The 15,742-nt window shown below is 48.7% G+C and overlaps 1 pseudogene; it reads left to right on the top strand.

Annotated features, from left to right (window-relative positions):
- Nucleotides 1-7,936: 7,936 nt before the first annotated feature.
- Nucleotides 7,937-9,740, top strand: LOC144219037 (suppressor of cytokine signaling 5-like; annotated as a pseudogene).
- Nucleotides 9,741-15,742: the final 6,002 nt, after the last annotated feature.

Raw genomic sequence — 15,742 nt, forward strand, 5'->3', positions numbered from 1 at the left:
GAGTCATGCCCCCCACACCCGCTCAAACATAAACTCAGCCAGTAAGAGCCTCCACATTACCTCCTACGTCTGTCTCGGATCCACTTCTCTTCCTCCCCGACACCAGCTCCCCGATGTCGGAACCATCTCCCCACTGGTCACTGGTCTGCCACCCTCCAGTCTTTCTGCCTTGGGTCAATTCCTCGTGCCACAGCCCACATGATCTTTATCATCTGAGAACTCCTATTTCCAAGACGGTGTCAAGTTCATAATGCCCCCTTCCATTACTGGAAATGATCCCAAGCCAACAAGGAATGGAGACAGAAAAGCACAAACTCCATTTTTGGCCAAAGTAGGACCTAAGGTGGAAGAATGGTCCCCAAACGATGGGTCTTCAGCAGAGGCGCTTGTAGGAGGAAGCAGAGTGGGGACGCCAGGGTGAAAAGTCTTCAGGAAAGCTTACAAAATGCTCACCTGGAAGTAAGGGTCACACCTGGATGAGCAACGCAGAGAGCAACAGTGGGGGGCAGGTGCCCTTGCTGGTGGCCTGGGCTCTGCTGGACCAAGACTTACCATACATGTAAGATGTGGTCTGTCTCTGTAGCAACAGGGAAGGAGAGACTGTGCTGGGAAGAGCCTCACCATTGGTGAAGAGAAGTCAAGGCTAAGTGCCCTTCCATTGCCTCTGGGTCGTAAGGAAAATTTAGCCCACCTATAAGACAACCTCAGCCACTCTCACACAGGACGCCCAATGGGAAGGAAAAAAAAATCACCTGCTTCAGTGATGCGTAATCTATACAAAAGAATGACAAGAAAAAAAGCACGGGCACGGGAGAAAAAACAAACAGCAGGCAAAGAAGATACACCAAAACATGTTGCCATAGAGCAGATGAAAAATCTAACCCGAGAAGTGAGAGAACATAGGGAAGCAGTCGCGTCCATGAAAAAAATACAGACATTAGAGATTCCGGAAGAGGTCATGAAACTGTAGGAGGAAATGGATCCTGAGCCGGATTGCTCAGAAAAGGAAAGACAACCATCCAAACTTCATTCTTAAAATAAAGTCTAGGGGCACTTGGGTGGCTCAGTCGGTTAAACGTCCGACTTCANACTGTTTGTATGCGCGTGAACTACTTCAAGACATTGATCGGACGGTTTGCCTCTCAGGAGGAGATGGATGGGTGGGAGGAGGGCAGGGATGGACGGGTGAATTTCGACTTTCCTGTCTTAAAAATGTTGACTTGCACAAGCTTCGGAGCTCTTCAAAAAATATTCTAATCAGGCAAATCCCAAAAGCCCCCAGCACGCATACACATATACCAACCTGATGACGTTATGTACTCGGCTCCCTGAAGACCTCTGAATGGCTCTCCTTGCCGTGAGGATAAAGAGCTCACATCCATCTCCAGATGGTTTAGCGGCAGGGCAACCACAGAGTTTATTGTGCAACAGGGCAGTGTCGAGGCTGGACGGGGTGGGGTGCTAACGTGTGTATCCTGAGACTCAGGTCACCCCCCTATGCGGGTGGTCACGAGCTGACCCTTGATGCCCTCTCCTGCCTTCCCGCTCAGCCCCCAGCTCTGGGGCTCTATGCGCAGCCACACTCCAGACCACTCCACGGGGCTGCTCTCTCAGCCCCAGTGTTCTCCCTCCTCCCCACTCCCCGTGCTCTTCTAGGTCTTATTCTGCCCAGTGCCCTTTGCATCTGACGCTTGGATCTCGACGCTTAATGTATTTCACTAATTCTAAAATGCATGCTTCCCTCTCTACGTTTGCACATCTGAAATTAGAACAGGTCTTACGGTCCATGGCATGTCCTAGTTTTCATCGGCAGCAAACTCGGCGGGCCCTAAATGAACGGCGTGTCCTACAACAGAAGGCGTCTGAGATTTGATGACACGTGTTATCACTCTGAACTATAACTGTCTCGTTCCACAGCTGGCTTTCTGGTCAGTAGCTGGGATATCTTCGCAGATAGCGCCATGGGTTATTTTTCATTGAATTCCCAGTGGCGCTTCCCGGAAAACAGTAGTTCCATGGCAAATAAATTCCACAACGAAGCAGAAATTTTCAGGAAAAAAAAATCAGGTCGGGTTGGGAGATTTTTCTCTTAAAAACTTCTGAAAGTATTTTTCCCCGCTGAACATGTCTGGTTTTCTCTAGGTCTTTCAGGCCTCCAAAGAACCCCAACTTGATTATGGAATGAAATCAAGTTCCGTATCAAATACACCTTTCTGTTTCTAACAGCGGGACTTCTGATCTAGAAAGGAAAGTGAAATGAAAGTGAAAAAGTATGTATGTTTCTAATTGAGAATTCCCATCTCATCGTTGACTTGGGTCACAAGGTAGAGGCAACAAAGTACAAAAGAATATGTTCATTCACTCAACAAACGTTCAGGGGCCCCCGTGAATGTCCTCCTGACCTTCGTCCCATACTGAAAAGACAGCAACAAATAAAACCAAATCTCCTCCCCGAAGAGCTGATGATCTAGTGATGAGCGCGACACAATAACATACGCACAAGTAAAGATATGACATGTCAGAAGTGGTGATGGCAATGAGGTTAATATGAGAATATAGCATTTTACTACATCTGTGGGTCCCCAAGCTTCTCTGATCATAACAATCACCAGGAGGTTCACTAAAAACCGATTCGTGGGCCCACGCCAGGCTCACTGGTGGGAGATCTCCAGGGGAGAAACTTGGCAAAATTATCTGAAAGAACGCTTCAGGTGATTCACGTGATCCCTGGCTGCCTAGGCTGCGTCCAAGGTTTTGAACTTGGGCTGCACAACAGAATCACATGGAAAGTTTTAATGTGTCCGGCACCTGGGTCCTTCCCCTAAAGGCTGTGATTTAGTCTATCTGGGGGAGTCCTGAGCTTGTATTTATTTAAAACCTCACCAGGTAATGCGAGTGAGCTGCCGAGGTTGAGAACGGAGGGCTGTGGAGTCCCAGCGATGTTTGAAGAGTGAAAGTAGGAGCTCACCCACCCCTGCCCGGGAGTCACGATGAGACTCTTGCACCTGCATGCCTGTGTCCAAGGCTAAATGTCTGTCTTCAGAGCTACACCCAGGGACAGACCGACGGCCAGCTGGAGTACCGAGCCTTTGCATCTGCTTCTGTACTTCTGCCTCGGCCATGCTTCCTGTACAAAGTCAAGTCTGGGAGGTGACCACTACCGTAACATTTCAGCCAGGCCCTGATACCGTCTGTGCACAGCTGTGACTACCTGGAGGACACTTCCAGTCACAGAGCACAGGCTGCTTGCCATTAGCAATTTTTCCGCAAAGCCCCCAGTGTTTAATTTCCATTAGTAACTCTGTTTTGAAAGCCCATCAAGTCTACCAGGAGCCATGCCAGGAACCCCATATGTGAACGCCCTAATTGCTGCGAAAGAAAGAAAGGAAGGAAGGAAGGAAGGAAGAAAGGAAGAAAGGAAGAAAGAAAGAAAGAAAGAAAGAAAGAGAAAGAAAGAAAGAAAGAAAGAAAGAGAAAGAAAGAAAGAAAGAAAGAAAGAGAAAGAAAGAAAGAAAGAAAGAAAGAGAAAGAAAGAAAGAAAGAAAGAAAGAGAAAGAAAGAAAGAAAGAAAGAAAGAGAAAGAAAGAAAGAAAGAAAGAAAGAGAAAGAAAGAAAGAAAGAAAGAAAGAGAAAGAAAGAAAGAAAGAAAGAAAGAGAAAGAAAGAAAGAAAGAAAGAAAGAGAAAGAAAGAAAGAAAGAAAGAAAGAGAAAGAAAGAAAGAAAGAAAGAAAGAGAAAGAAAGAAAGAAAGAAAGAAAGAGAAAGAAAGAAAGAAAGAAAGAAAGAGAAAGAAAGAAAGAAAGAAAGAAAGAGAAAGAAAGAAAGAAAGAAAGAAAGAGAAAGAAAGAAAGAAAGAAAGAAAGAAGGAAGGAAGGAAAAGAAAATGTTTTCCTTTTCGGCTCAAAATTTCCAAAATTATTACATGCCTACACCTGGCTCTGAAGGGAACTGAAGGAGAAGATTGGGGTCCCAAGGACATCCAGGTGAGAGGAGCCTCGCTATTCCCTTTTCTGACGACTAGCCTCTGAAATCACTCCCACTCTGACATGAACTTGAAGGGAGGCTCCCCAACTGGCCTTGGTTGGAGCTGGGTGACATCTGTGAGCCTCAGTTACTCCATCTGTCGGTGTTATTGTAACAATCAGGGGTGCGGGGATGCCTGGGGGGCTCAGTTGGTTGAGCATTTGACTTCTGCTCCCGGTTGTGATCCCACGGTTCGTGAGTTTGAGCCCCGCACGGGGCTCGCTGCTGTCAGCCCGGAGCCTGCTTCAGATCCTCCATCCCTCTCTCTGTCTCTGCACCTCCCCTGCTTTCTCTCTCTCTCAAAAATAAACAAAACATTAAAAAAAAAAAAAAAANTATGTCATTGCTCAATGAGCCAGAAACAGCGGCCGTGCTGATTACAATGCTGGTTTGCAGGGAACAAGCAGTCGCGTTGACATTTGCAGAAAGCTTTCTTGCTAAACTTTAAACACTTTGCAGATCTCGTCCCGCTGGCATTGCCTGTTAGTCATATTCCTACGGCTCTGATGGATGCGCCAAGTTCAATCAGACACCCAGGGAAAGGGCAGGATAATTGGTTTCCTTTAGGGCTCCAGCAAAGTTAGGCGGACACCAAGTTCATTTTAGCGTGGAGGATGCTAACTTGTATTGAGCGTTACCTGTCTGGCATATAGGAGGAGCTCAATAAGTGCTGACAAGCTGAATAATGTGAAGGAATGATTAATTAATTGCGTAGGCCAGAATGAACTCTGCATTTTTATTGGGTACCATTTGTTTTGCTATGCACAAAAGGCTGATTTCAAAATTGATGTACCTATTTGAACACAAAATGGCCACCTTCTCACTGTGTTCTCATGAGGCCTCTCCTTGGGGCAGGAAAGAGAGAGAAAGCCCTCTGGCGTCCCTTCTTTATTTTTAAGTTTTGGTTTATTGATATATTTTGAGAGAGAGTGAGCGAGCAGGGGAGGGACAGAGGTAGGGAGAGAGAAAATCCCAAGCAGGCTCCACGCTCAGCACAGAGCCCGATTCGAGGCTCGATCCCACGACCAAGAGATCATGACCTGAGCTGAGATCAAGAATCGGATGCTTAACTGATTGAGCCCCCCAGGTGTCCCTGCTGTCTCTTCTTAGATCAGAGGCCACCCTATGGCCTCACTTAACGTTAATTCTTAGTCTGATTACAGCCACAGGGTTAGGGCTCCAAAACGTGAATTGCTGGGGGGCAGGGGGAGGGGACACAAAGGTGAGGATTACCCCACAGGGCAGGAAGTCCTGTGATTGAGAAAGCTCTGATTGTGAGCTCTTTAAGGCTACCCGGAGCTTTTGAAGGGTTCCCGCAGGGGAGGGAGTAGTAAACAATAGCCCAGCTTTCTCTTGGTTTCATCTCAGGTGCACAGGGAAGTTGGCTCCGGAAGGCTGCGGAGATGGGGGCCCAGCCTGCAGGCGGTGGGAGGCGGAGGAGGAGCTCCGTACTTGGTACTTGGTCGGTCTGACATTCGCAGATGCCACAGGTCTGCAGTCCCCTGTCCAACGCCAAGTCCAGAGCCCCCTCCATGTCCCTTTCTCTTGCAGAGGCCTAAGCAGGGTGGGGACAAGCACTGTGACCAAGGGATCAGATCCCAGAGCCGGAGGCCAGCTCCCTCCCTTGCTCCCTTACGGGGGTGCAAACCGGCTCAAGCCTCTCTGTGCCCCCTCCTCCAATCTTTGTACTCAAGGCCCCGATTGATTCTTCCCTAGGCCTTTATGCAGAATCTTCCATGGACTTCCTGAGCCTGGGGACTCCAGGGTGGCCGCTGTCCCTGCGGGGCAAGCAGAGCAGCACATCCAGGGGAGTGAGAGTGCCCCACACCCCACCCTGCTCCAGGCTCACCACCGCACCGCCTCCCCCCTTCTTCCCTCAGCCACTCTGCATGGCCTGCACCCTGCCCCGTGGGTGTAGACACCCTCCCCCGCCCCTGCACCCCCTCTGTACCTTAAACCCCACAAGGAGACCCCAGGGTCCGGGGAAAAGGAGGGATCAAATCAGGTAACTACCATCCTCCTTCTCAACAGAGCACCCTGAGCACCACTGATGGACAGCACCCTGCAAGTTCAAGGCCACAGAGAGGCTTCCATATTGTTTGTTTGTTTTTTACATTTTTTAATGTTTATTTTTGAGAGAGAGAGACAGACAGAGCATGAGTAGGGGAGGGGCAGAGAGAGAGGGGGCCACAGAATCAGAAGCAGGCTCCAGGCTCTGAGCTGTCAGCACCGAGCCTGATGCAGGGCTCGAGCTCATGAACCTCAAGATGGTGCCCTGAGCCCAAGTCGGATGCTTAACCAACTCAGCCCCCCAGGTGCCCCTTCCATATTGTTTCTAAGTCAGGTGCCTGTAGTTAAGACTCGGGGGCAGGGGGCGCCTGGGTGGCTCAGTCCGTTAAACGGCTGACTTGGGCTCAGGTCATGATCTCACGGTTTGTGGGTTCGAGCCCCGCATCGGGCTCTGTGCTGACAGCTCAGAGCCTGGAACCTGCTTCGGATTCTGTGTTTCTGTCCCTCCCCCCTGCTCATTCATGCTCTGTTTTTCTCGCTCTCAAAAATAAATTAAATAACATTTAAAAAATTAAAGAACAAAAAGGACTCAGCGGGTTGCGAATGCCTCTCCCTCTCCTCTTCCTTCCATGTCCTGTCTGCCTGCCTCCTTCTTATTCCACGTCTTTCCTTCCTCTGTCACGCAGGGAACACACAGCCGCATTTTCATGCAAGATGTGGAAACAATACATGATTGAGATGACACAGCAAAGTGTCAGTATCGTTCTGTGCCTCCGCCTCCCCCCACACTCCCCCCTTCCTCCTCCCAGGTGGAATCACGGCCAGGGTTTTGTATGCACCGTTTCATCCCTGTAGCTTGGGGAAGCTCTGCATTTAAGCATATATGAATACACACGTCCGTGTAGACACAAATATGGCTTTCTTACATACATGCCTGTGTGGACAGGTACATACGTATAACTTTTGTGATGTTTTGATATAGTTGAGGTCATACCATAAGTGTCCTGCAAATTGCTGTTTGCACACATTGTGTTTGGGGGGCTGTCCATCACAGACACACAGGTCTACGCGGAGCCCTGACTCGCACTAACAGCCGCACGATCCAACCTGGAGATTTCTAATGGTTTTTTAACCTCTCGGTACTGACATCTCTGGTGTTTCAAATTTGTGTCTTGAGGTCACAAACAAGAAAGTGATGACTATTACATGAGTTATCTGCTGCCGCCTAGCACAGCACCCCAAAACTTGGTGGCTTAAAACCATAATGAATACTCACTATCACTCACAAGTTTTGCCAGGCAGAAATCTGGGAGCTGCTTGGTCGGGTGGCTTCTGGCTCCGCATTTTCCTAGAGGCCGCAGTCACTGGGTGGCGAGGAAGGGCTGGAGGGTCTCCTCACTCACGGGGCTGGCGAGTGGGTGATGGCAGGTGGTGGTGAGCCTTAGTTTCTCCCCATGTGGGCCTCTCCATGAGGCTGACTGTGGTGGCCGGTTTCCCCCAGAGGGAGTTATTCAGGAGGGAACACAGCGGAAGCAGCGATGCCTGTTAAACCTAAATTCAAAAGGGGCAACTGGGTGACTCAGTTGATTAAGCATCTGATTTCGGCTCAGGTCAGGATCTCATAGTTTGTGAGTTTGAGCCCCACACCAGGCTCTGTGCTGACAGCTCAGAGCCTGGAGCCTGCTTCAGATTCTGTGTCTCCCTCCTCTTTCTGCCCCTTCCCTGGTCACACTTTGTCTCTCTCTCTCTTTCTCTCTCAAAAACAAATAAACATTAAAAAAAATTTTTTTTAAATACCTAAGTTCAAAGATCACACGTGATCAGTAGGAGATATTTTCCATTCCCATGGAGGCTGGGAGAGGGGGAAGCTGGCAGGGAGTTGGGGGGTCCGGACGAAGGAGACAATGGAGAGGACTGGACCAGACCAGTGGCGAGCAGATGGTCCCTTGGTGACCTCTCCGCGCCTGTGCTGTCTGGGCCCATCCGGGGCCACAGGTGCCCCTGCTTGAGGGCCGCTCCATGCGCCCAGAGAGATCTCATAATCAACAGATTAAGTGGGGAAGATGGGGAATAACTTCAAATACAGGTGTCAGAATCTCTTCGGTCGTGAGGGAGAGAGCCATAGTGAACACATGGACATGACCTCCAACAGATATCTGTCTGTTAAGGAGAGGAACATCAGTACAGGCAACTCAGCTCCTCAGCAACAAAGCAGTCCCTTAAGAGATTCCTACTCTGGGCATGCTCCGTGGAGTGGGCAGAAAAAAATCGTCCTGTTCTCCAAAAATACAGAGTTCATTGGATACTGATAAGAAGTTTGATAGAACTCGAATTAGACTTCAAAGAAGAAAGGTGTGATATAAGCTCTGTGCACAATCGGACAGCACGTCCGACAGAACTACAGGAAGTCGCTTTCTGATGCAGGGATGGCCGGAAACTGTGGGCCTGTGTTTTCCTATGAGCACCTACAGCAAGCAGTCAAAATCCTTCTTTTCTAATAAAGGAAAAACAGACCTTTCTGAATTAATACTTGAGAATGTCCTTTTCCTGTTGGCTCAGATATAGCCCCCAAATGACATGTATTAAGCAGCATATAGCCCCTGTTTTTGATACATTTGATCCATCCTTGGTTTCTACCAAAGATGAAGGAGATCAGCTTTGAGAAAGCAGCAAAGTATTGAAGAGGGGGTCGATACCCCTCTCATGGCACAAATACATACGTTTGAAGCTAACCACACAGGTTAACCCTTTTCATTTCATTTTTATTTTTTTAATTATTAATGTTTTATGTATTTTTGAGAGACGGACAGAGCACGAGCAGGGGAAGGGGCAGAGAAAGAGGGGACACAGAATCTGAAGCAGGCTCCAGGCTCTGAGCTGTCAGCACAGAGCCCGACGCGGGGCTCGAACCCACGGACCACGAGACGCCAACCCGAGCCAAAGTCGGATGCTCAACTGACTGAGCCACCCATGCACCCCAGGTTAATCCTTTTTAAACTGGGACCAAAGTTGGCTCCTGGAATGACTGAACTAAGTGGGGCGGATCCCGCCATTCCGAAAGCTAATGTGACTCAGCAGGGGAGCCACTACCACCCTGTGTCTGAAGTCACGTAGGCAGAAACAACATCAGGTGTCTGGAGACAGCCCGTGCCCACGGTAGCAGACGGGGAGCTTGGAAAGTCCATTCACAGATTGATTACATACTCTACTTCGTGCCTGATTTACTGCAGATTACAGAGAATCCCTGTGGCTGGGGACTGATGGACCGTTACAAGGCATAAGCCTCCTTGAAGGGAAACCTGAGGGCACATTCTCGCTCAGGGACTCTGAGCCAAAGGGCTGCCTCTTCTCCGTGAGCCTCAGGTGCTGCCCCAGACCCCTGCGTGCCCGAATTGGACCGCGGAACCAAAGCACTCCCACCCACCTTGTGTATTTCGCTCCTCTGCGGTAACAGGACTTTTGGAACATTATAAAGATCCCAGTTCTGGCATGGATTTTGAACCGTTGCTTACTATCTCACTAAACAGGACTTTCCCTTTTAATCTGCAGTGTCTCTGCCATGCAATATCTGTAGATGCACTACATATGATGGAATTGATGGGCTCCCTTTACCATCAATGTTGCAGGAGGTTTTTTTTGAAAGAGTATCATTATAAGCAAAAAGTTAGACTTCGCTGGTTAGAATGGAAACCAGTCAAGGCAAAGTAAGCTCTCCTGCCCTCAAAGGGCATTAACTAAATCTGCTTTTGTGCGCATCAGACAATACACCTGTAGCCAGTACTGTGTTTGTTTTTTTTCAGTTCAGTATGTAGGCTTAGTGTTAGTACCCATCAGATGCGATCTGCCCTTACGCAGATCAACGTGGTGCAGGGGCGCCTGGTGGCTCAGTCGGTTAAGCGTCCAACTTCGGCTCAGGTCATGATCTCACAGTTTGTGAGTTCAAGCCCAGTGTCGGGCTCTGTGCCGACAGCTCAGAGCCTGGAGCCTGCTTCAGATTCCGTGTCTCTCTCTTGCTCTGCCCCTCACCCACTCATGCTCTGTCTCTCTCTCTTAAGAATAAATAAAACATTTTTAAAAAATTGTTTTAAAAAGATAAACATGTTGCCTATTGAGATAACAGAGGACAGGGCTACAGGTGTTCAGTGAGGCTACAAAAACATTTTGTCCACTGAGCTAACAGTTTGGTTTTTAAAGCCTGTAGTAATTGAGTGAGACAACTCCGGGACATGTGCTGTGGGGGATTCTATTTATTATGGAAGAACAAATTATTAATATTGGATGAGTGTTTCAACAGTGTGACTCATGTTTGAACCTGTTATTTTTTCTAAGAAATTTTCTACTACCTTCCAAAAGTGATGATGTTTGTAGTTACTATAAATTGAGCTTTGGAAGTCCAAAAAATAAAGGCTGCCTTCCTTTGAGAAAAAAAAAATGCGGTTTTCTGGCCACAAGGGCATAGTGTGGTTCACTTAAGTATTGGTATAGTTTATAGTCAGTCCCCTGTCTCTTCTGCCAAGGTACTGTTAAGTAAACCAGGTTTTCTAAGCAGGTGTTCTTAAAATTTCAGGCTTCTAAAGTTGGCAACAGAATTTTATTTAAAGGGCCTAGGTATTAACTTTTTTTCAATGAATGCTTTAACCTAAAACACATTGGGAAAAGCTGCAATATCATCGTATATGTGATTTCTGTAAAAATTTTTAATGTTTTTATTTTATTTTTGAGAGAGAGACAGAGCACAAGCTTGGAGTGAAGCTGGGGGTGGGGCAGAGAGAGAGGGAGACACAGAATCCGAAGCAGGCTCCAGGCTTTGAGCTGTCAGCACAGAGCCTGACGCGGGGCTCAGACCCATGAACAGTGAGATCATGACCTGAGCCGAAGTCAGATGCTTAATGGACTGAGCCACCCAGGCGCCCCTGAGTTTTTAGGTTAACACATGCAGTCTGCTGATTCATTAAAGTTGCATCTTTTCCTGGGCCCACGATGAGTTTGTGAACCATGAAGAAAATGAGGCTAGAAAATGCCCAGCCAAGCCAGATGAACAATAACTACAATGGTTGCTGATGTTGAGATTATTGTTCAAGTGTAATGAACAATTGGGATTTATCTCTTTGTTGTAAACTCTTAGAGCTGAATTGCTTACGTACAATTTAAAGAATTTCAGTGCAGTTAATTTCTAATGGAAAATCTGAAACCTACATTGTAGATTTTTTAAAAAATAGTGGGGGAGAGGGAGGGAGGCAATCCATGAGAGACTCTTGAATACTGAGAACAAACTGAGGGCTGATAGAGGTGGGGGAGAGAGGAAGGGGGGTGATGGGCATGGAGCAGGGCACTTGTGGGGATGAGACCTGGGTGTTATATGGAAACCAACTTGACAATAAACTATGAAAGAAAAAAAAAGGTAAAAAATAAAATAAAATGTCCTGTACAGGGGCGCCTGGGTGGCTCAGTCAGTTGAGTGACTTTGACTCAGGTCATGATCTCACAGCTCGTGGGTTCGAGCCCTGCATCAAAGCCTGGAGCCTGCTTCAGATTCTGTGTCTCCCTCCCCTGCTCAAGCCCTGTCTCTCTCTCTCTCAAAAATTTATTTCTGAGAGAGAGAGAAAGACAGCGTGAGTAGGGGAGGGTCAGAGAGAGAGAGAGACACAGAATCTGAAGCAGGCTCTGAGCTAGCTGTCAGCACAGAGCCTGATGCGGGGCTTGAACCCATGAACCGTGAGATCATGACCTGAGCCGAAGTTGGACGCCTAACCGACTAAGCCACCCAGGCGCCCCTAAAAAACTTTTTTTTAAAGGTACTGGGCAACCACTGTATCTGTAAATTACCTAACACCTTTTTGTCACCTAGAATCGTGTGCTATACTACCCGAGTGAGCTATTTTGCAAGTAATACCAAGTTCCGGTGTTTGCTTCTTAGTAGTGAACTGCATTTACAATTCTGTCCTGGACATGTTACACTCGTCCAATCCATCGTTGTGTCTTTTTTTTTTTANTGAGTGCTCCTTGGTTCCCTCACCTGCTGCTACCGAAAGTTCTTTTACATCCTGATGGCTACTGCCAAGGCTACAAGAAAGAGAAGCTCTGTTTGTGCGCAACACTAACCCTCTGACGGCTAACCTACATCCCTGCTTCCTGCGCTCTTATGCTAATAAAGTATGTTTGGTGTCCCCATAAAAATCAACAACAAAACAAGTCACATGTTATCACCGCTGCCACATTCTGTTCATCAGAAACGAGTCACGAAGCCCAGCACTTTTGAAGGAAGAAGCGCAAAGGATTTGGGAACCTATTTTAAAACCATCAGAGCTGCCCTTACGCGTGATCTTGATGGACTTACGCGAAGGTATCCTTAGATTTCTAGATGGGGCACCTGGGTGGCTCAGTCGGTTAAGTGTCCGACTTCAGCTCAGGCAGGTCAGGATCTCAAGGTCTGTAGGTTCCAGCCCCGCATCGGGCTCTGAGCTGTCAGCAGAGAGCCTGCTTTGGATTCTGTGTCTCCTTCTCTCTCTGACCCTCGCGCTCTGTCTCTCAATAATAAATAAACATTAAAATTAAAAAAAAAAAGAATAGATTTCTAGAACTAGAACGACTGGATCAAGTGGTATATGCACTTTTAATTTTGATCATTCCTGTTTGTGGCAGAAACTGTTCATCGTCCTCCAATATCCATCGTCTCTCTTTGTCCATTTAGCGCCGGGCCTCCTGACTTTTAGCTGGCATAGCTCGAGAAGGTACCTCCCAGCTTCCGTGGCTGCTACGTGGAGACGCGTCACTAAGTTCTGCCCAATGAGAGGCAGTGTGTGGAACTTCCGGTCATGGCCTTAAATGCAAAGATGTTACTGTCACACTTCCTTCCTTCCCTGGGGAGATCGTGGGGTGACCCGTAGAAAGCACCCATCCCCATGTCACCTCACGGAGCCGCCCTTCTTCCCAGGACACTTCCCTTCTTCCTGCCAGTCACACCGCCTGCCTGAGTGCCCCATCTCGGCCACTCGTCTGTGGTGACACGTATGTGAGCACCAGGCACTGTCCCGGAAATCCACGAGAAACTGTGTCCAGAGCTCACCTTAGGGGGGCTACGAGGGACAAGTCAGGCTGGGCTGCAGTCCCCTCACCTGGAGAGTGGGGACAAGTCCCAGGGCCATTGCAAAGGCCGAACGAGGTTGCATGAGCATTGGATTGTGCCCACAGCCCCTGGAGGCAGCAAAGCCTCAGTACGGGCGGCTGTTATAATTAACAAAAGCTATACAGGCGTCTGGGCGGCTCAGTCAGTCAAGCGTCCGACTCTTGATCTTGGCTCAGGTCACGATCTCACGGTTGGTGAATTCAAGCCGCACCTCGGGCTCTGCTCCCACGGCAAGGGTACAGAGCCCGCTTGGCATGCTGTCTTTTTGTCCGCCTCTCCCCTGCTTATGTGTTCTCTCTCTCTCAAAGTAAATAAATATATGTTTAAAAAAATCAAGCGAAGCTCTAAAAGAAAGTCTCCAGCACTCCCTCCCATTTCCTCTCTCTGCCCTTTCACCCCCTCACTGGTGACTTCCATAGACTTTAATACCCATCTCCCCAGGGGAAGAAAACCAAAACCCTGTTTTCATAAAAGATCTCAGAAGTTCTCTCACTGAGATAAGAATGACTGGCACCGTTTCACACACTGCTGCCTCTTGCTACACGTGCACAGGCAGGTGTGTATCTTGTTTAGTCACATTAAAAATAAATCACTCCGCCCCACACAGTCAGTGCGTCAATCTGTTGCTCTCCTCTGCTTTCCAAGAACCATCGCTCCGAAAGTGAATGACTCGGGGGGTCCCGTGAGCGGGGAAGACTGAGGTGCAGTGACAGAGCCCTTCCAGCTCGCCCACCAGCTCCCCGCCTGAGCAGACAGGGAGTCCGTCGTGCCCGCAACTATGCCCATCACGGGGCGCACGCCATGTTCTTGGGGCCGGTGCCAGCGAGCTGTGGCAGAGAGGAGGCTGGGGGAGGCGCGGGGGGGGNTTCTTTTTCATCTGTTCCCTTCTTCCACGGGGGAAGCAGGATTCTGGTCGCGGGAGCCTGGGCACTTTGGTCTTTCAGGGCCTCGTTTCTTCAGACTAGAAGCATCATCTTTCTCTAGTCATTCCTTTTGGTAGGACGGAAGGGTCTAGGCAGACCTGGCTCACCACCGTGGGCACATTGCTGAGCCCGATTCTTCAGCTCAAACATAGGGCCAGAAATCGGGATTGAACTAGATAATATATTTAAGACACCTTATAAATAGACAGCTGAAAAAGGACAGTGTGTGATTCCTCCTTCATAACACACATCACACACTTCACTGTCTTGGGGATTTGGTCATCTCTACAGGTCGGGGGGAACAGTGTTCCCGGAGGGGAATGGGTGCGCATGTGCATTTGTGTTTCTTGATGCAAACAACGTCGGGGAGAGAGACCTGAGTCTCTGTAGAAGTCTCTGCACTTGACAAAACCAGANGTGGCCTCCCTCCACATCCCATCTGGGCTGGTCTGTGATTTGCTTTACCCAATAAAATGTGGCAGAAGTGACGCAGAGACAGTTGTGGGCCTACGCCTCTAGAAGCCCTGGAAACAAACAATTTTGTGCTCTGGGAGGGATCTTGAGCCCAGATGTAAGAAATTTGGTCCCTCTGTGCGGGAGAGACCATATAGAGAAACACTAAGAATATATGGAGAGAGGGAGAGACAGGCAGTGGGAAAGAAACCCAGCCGCCACCACGTGCCACTGAGCCCAGCCCCCCAGCCACGGCTCTGAGGTACCAGCCCTGTGATGACCCATCCCGGACACTCCAGCCCCGTCCAGCCCCCACGTGACTATGGACCTAGGCGACATCATGCGTAGCAGAACTGCTGAGCAGAACCCAATCACCCTACCGTCTCACGGGAGATAATAACATGGTTGTCTTAAGCCATTAAATGCTGTGTGTTATACAGCAATAGATAAATACGCAGCGGGATTTGGAGTTATCAGTATGTGACAAACCCTGGACACTCATTATGGGAGGTGCACAGGCACTGCCCTTGGGAGCTTAGCTTGGGCAAGGAGGTTGCTCACAGGGAAGCATGAAGATTCGTGACATTTATTAATCCACATTCAAGTGTGTGCTTAGAAGCGGGATGAGCGGACTGCTGATGACGGCGCTGGGAGCGTGAGGTGGGACTACTTCCTAGAGAAAAGGAGTTTTGAGCTGGGTTTGAAGGAAAGAGCGGATGGCATGAGAAGATGTCTCAGAGAACGAGGGGTAAGGCGTTGAGAGCAGCGTGGTGGGAGAATGAGGAGCATGGGGAGAAGGAGCTGAGAAACATAAAGTTTGGTGGTAGCTGGATTTAAAAATAAGGGGGCTGGGGTGCCCGGGTGGCTCAGTCGGTTAAGCGTCCAACTTCGGCTCAGGTCATGATCTCATGGTTCATGGGTTCGAGCCCCGCGTCAGGCTCTGTGCTGACAGCTCAGAGCCTGGAGCCTGCTTCGGATTCTGTGTCTCCCTCTCTCTGCTTCTCCCCCACTGCTCTCTTGTCTCTCTGACTCTCTCAAAAATAAATAAACGTTTAAAAAAATAAGGGGGCCGAAAGGTGATCTTGCCAAGTCAGGCCTGTGGGAACCTCAAAAAAGCTGGTTATTTCATAATCTTTACTTTCTCCAGCCCATTTGGCTCGCTACTGTAGTCTCTTGGGGACTCTTTAGCACCTGCTGGAAAAGCTTCA

Source organism: Crocuta crocuta, unplaced genomic scaffold (assembly GCF_008692635.1).
Source record: "Crocuta crocuta isolate KB4526 unplaced genomic scaffold, BGI_CrCroc_1.0 scaffold130, whole genome shotgun sequence".
NCBI classification, from domain to species: Eukaryota; Metazoa; Chordata; class Mammalia; order Carnivora; family Hyaenidae; genus Crocuta; species Crocuta crocuta.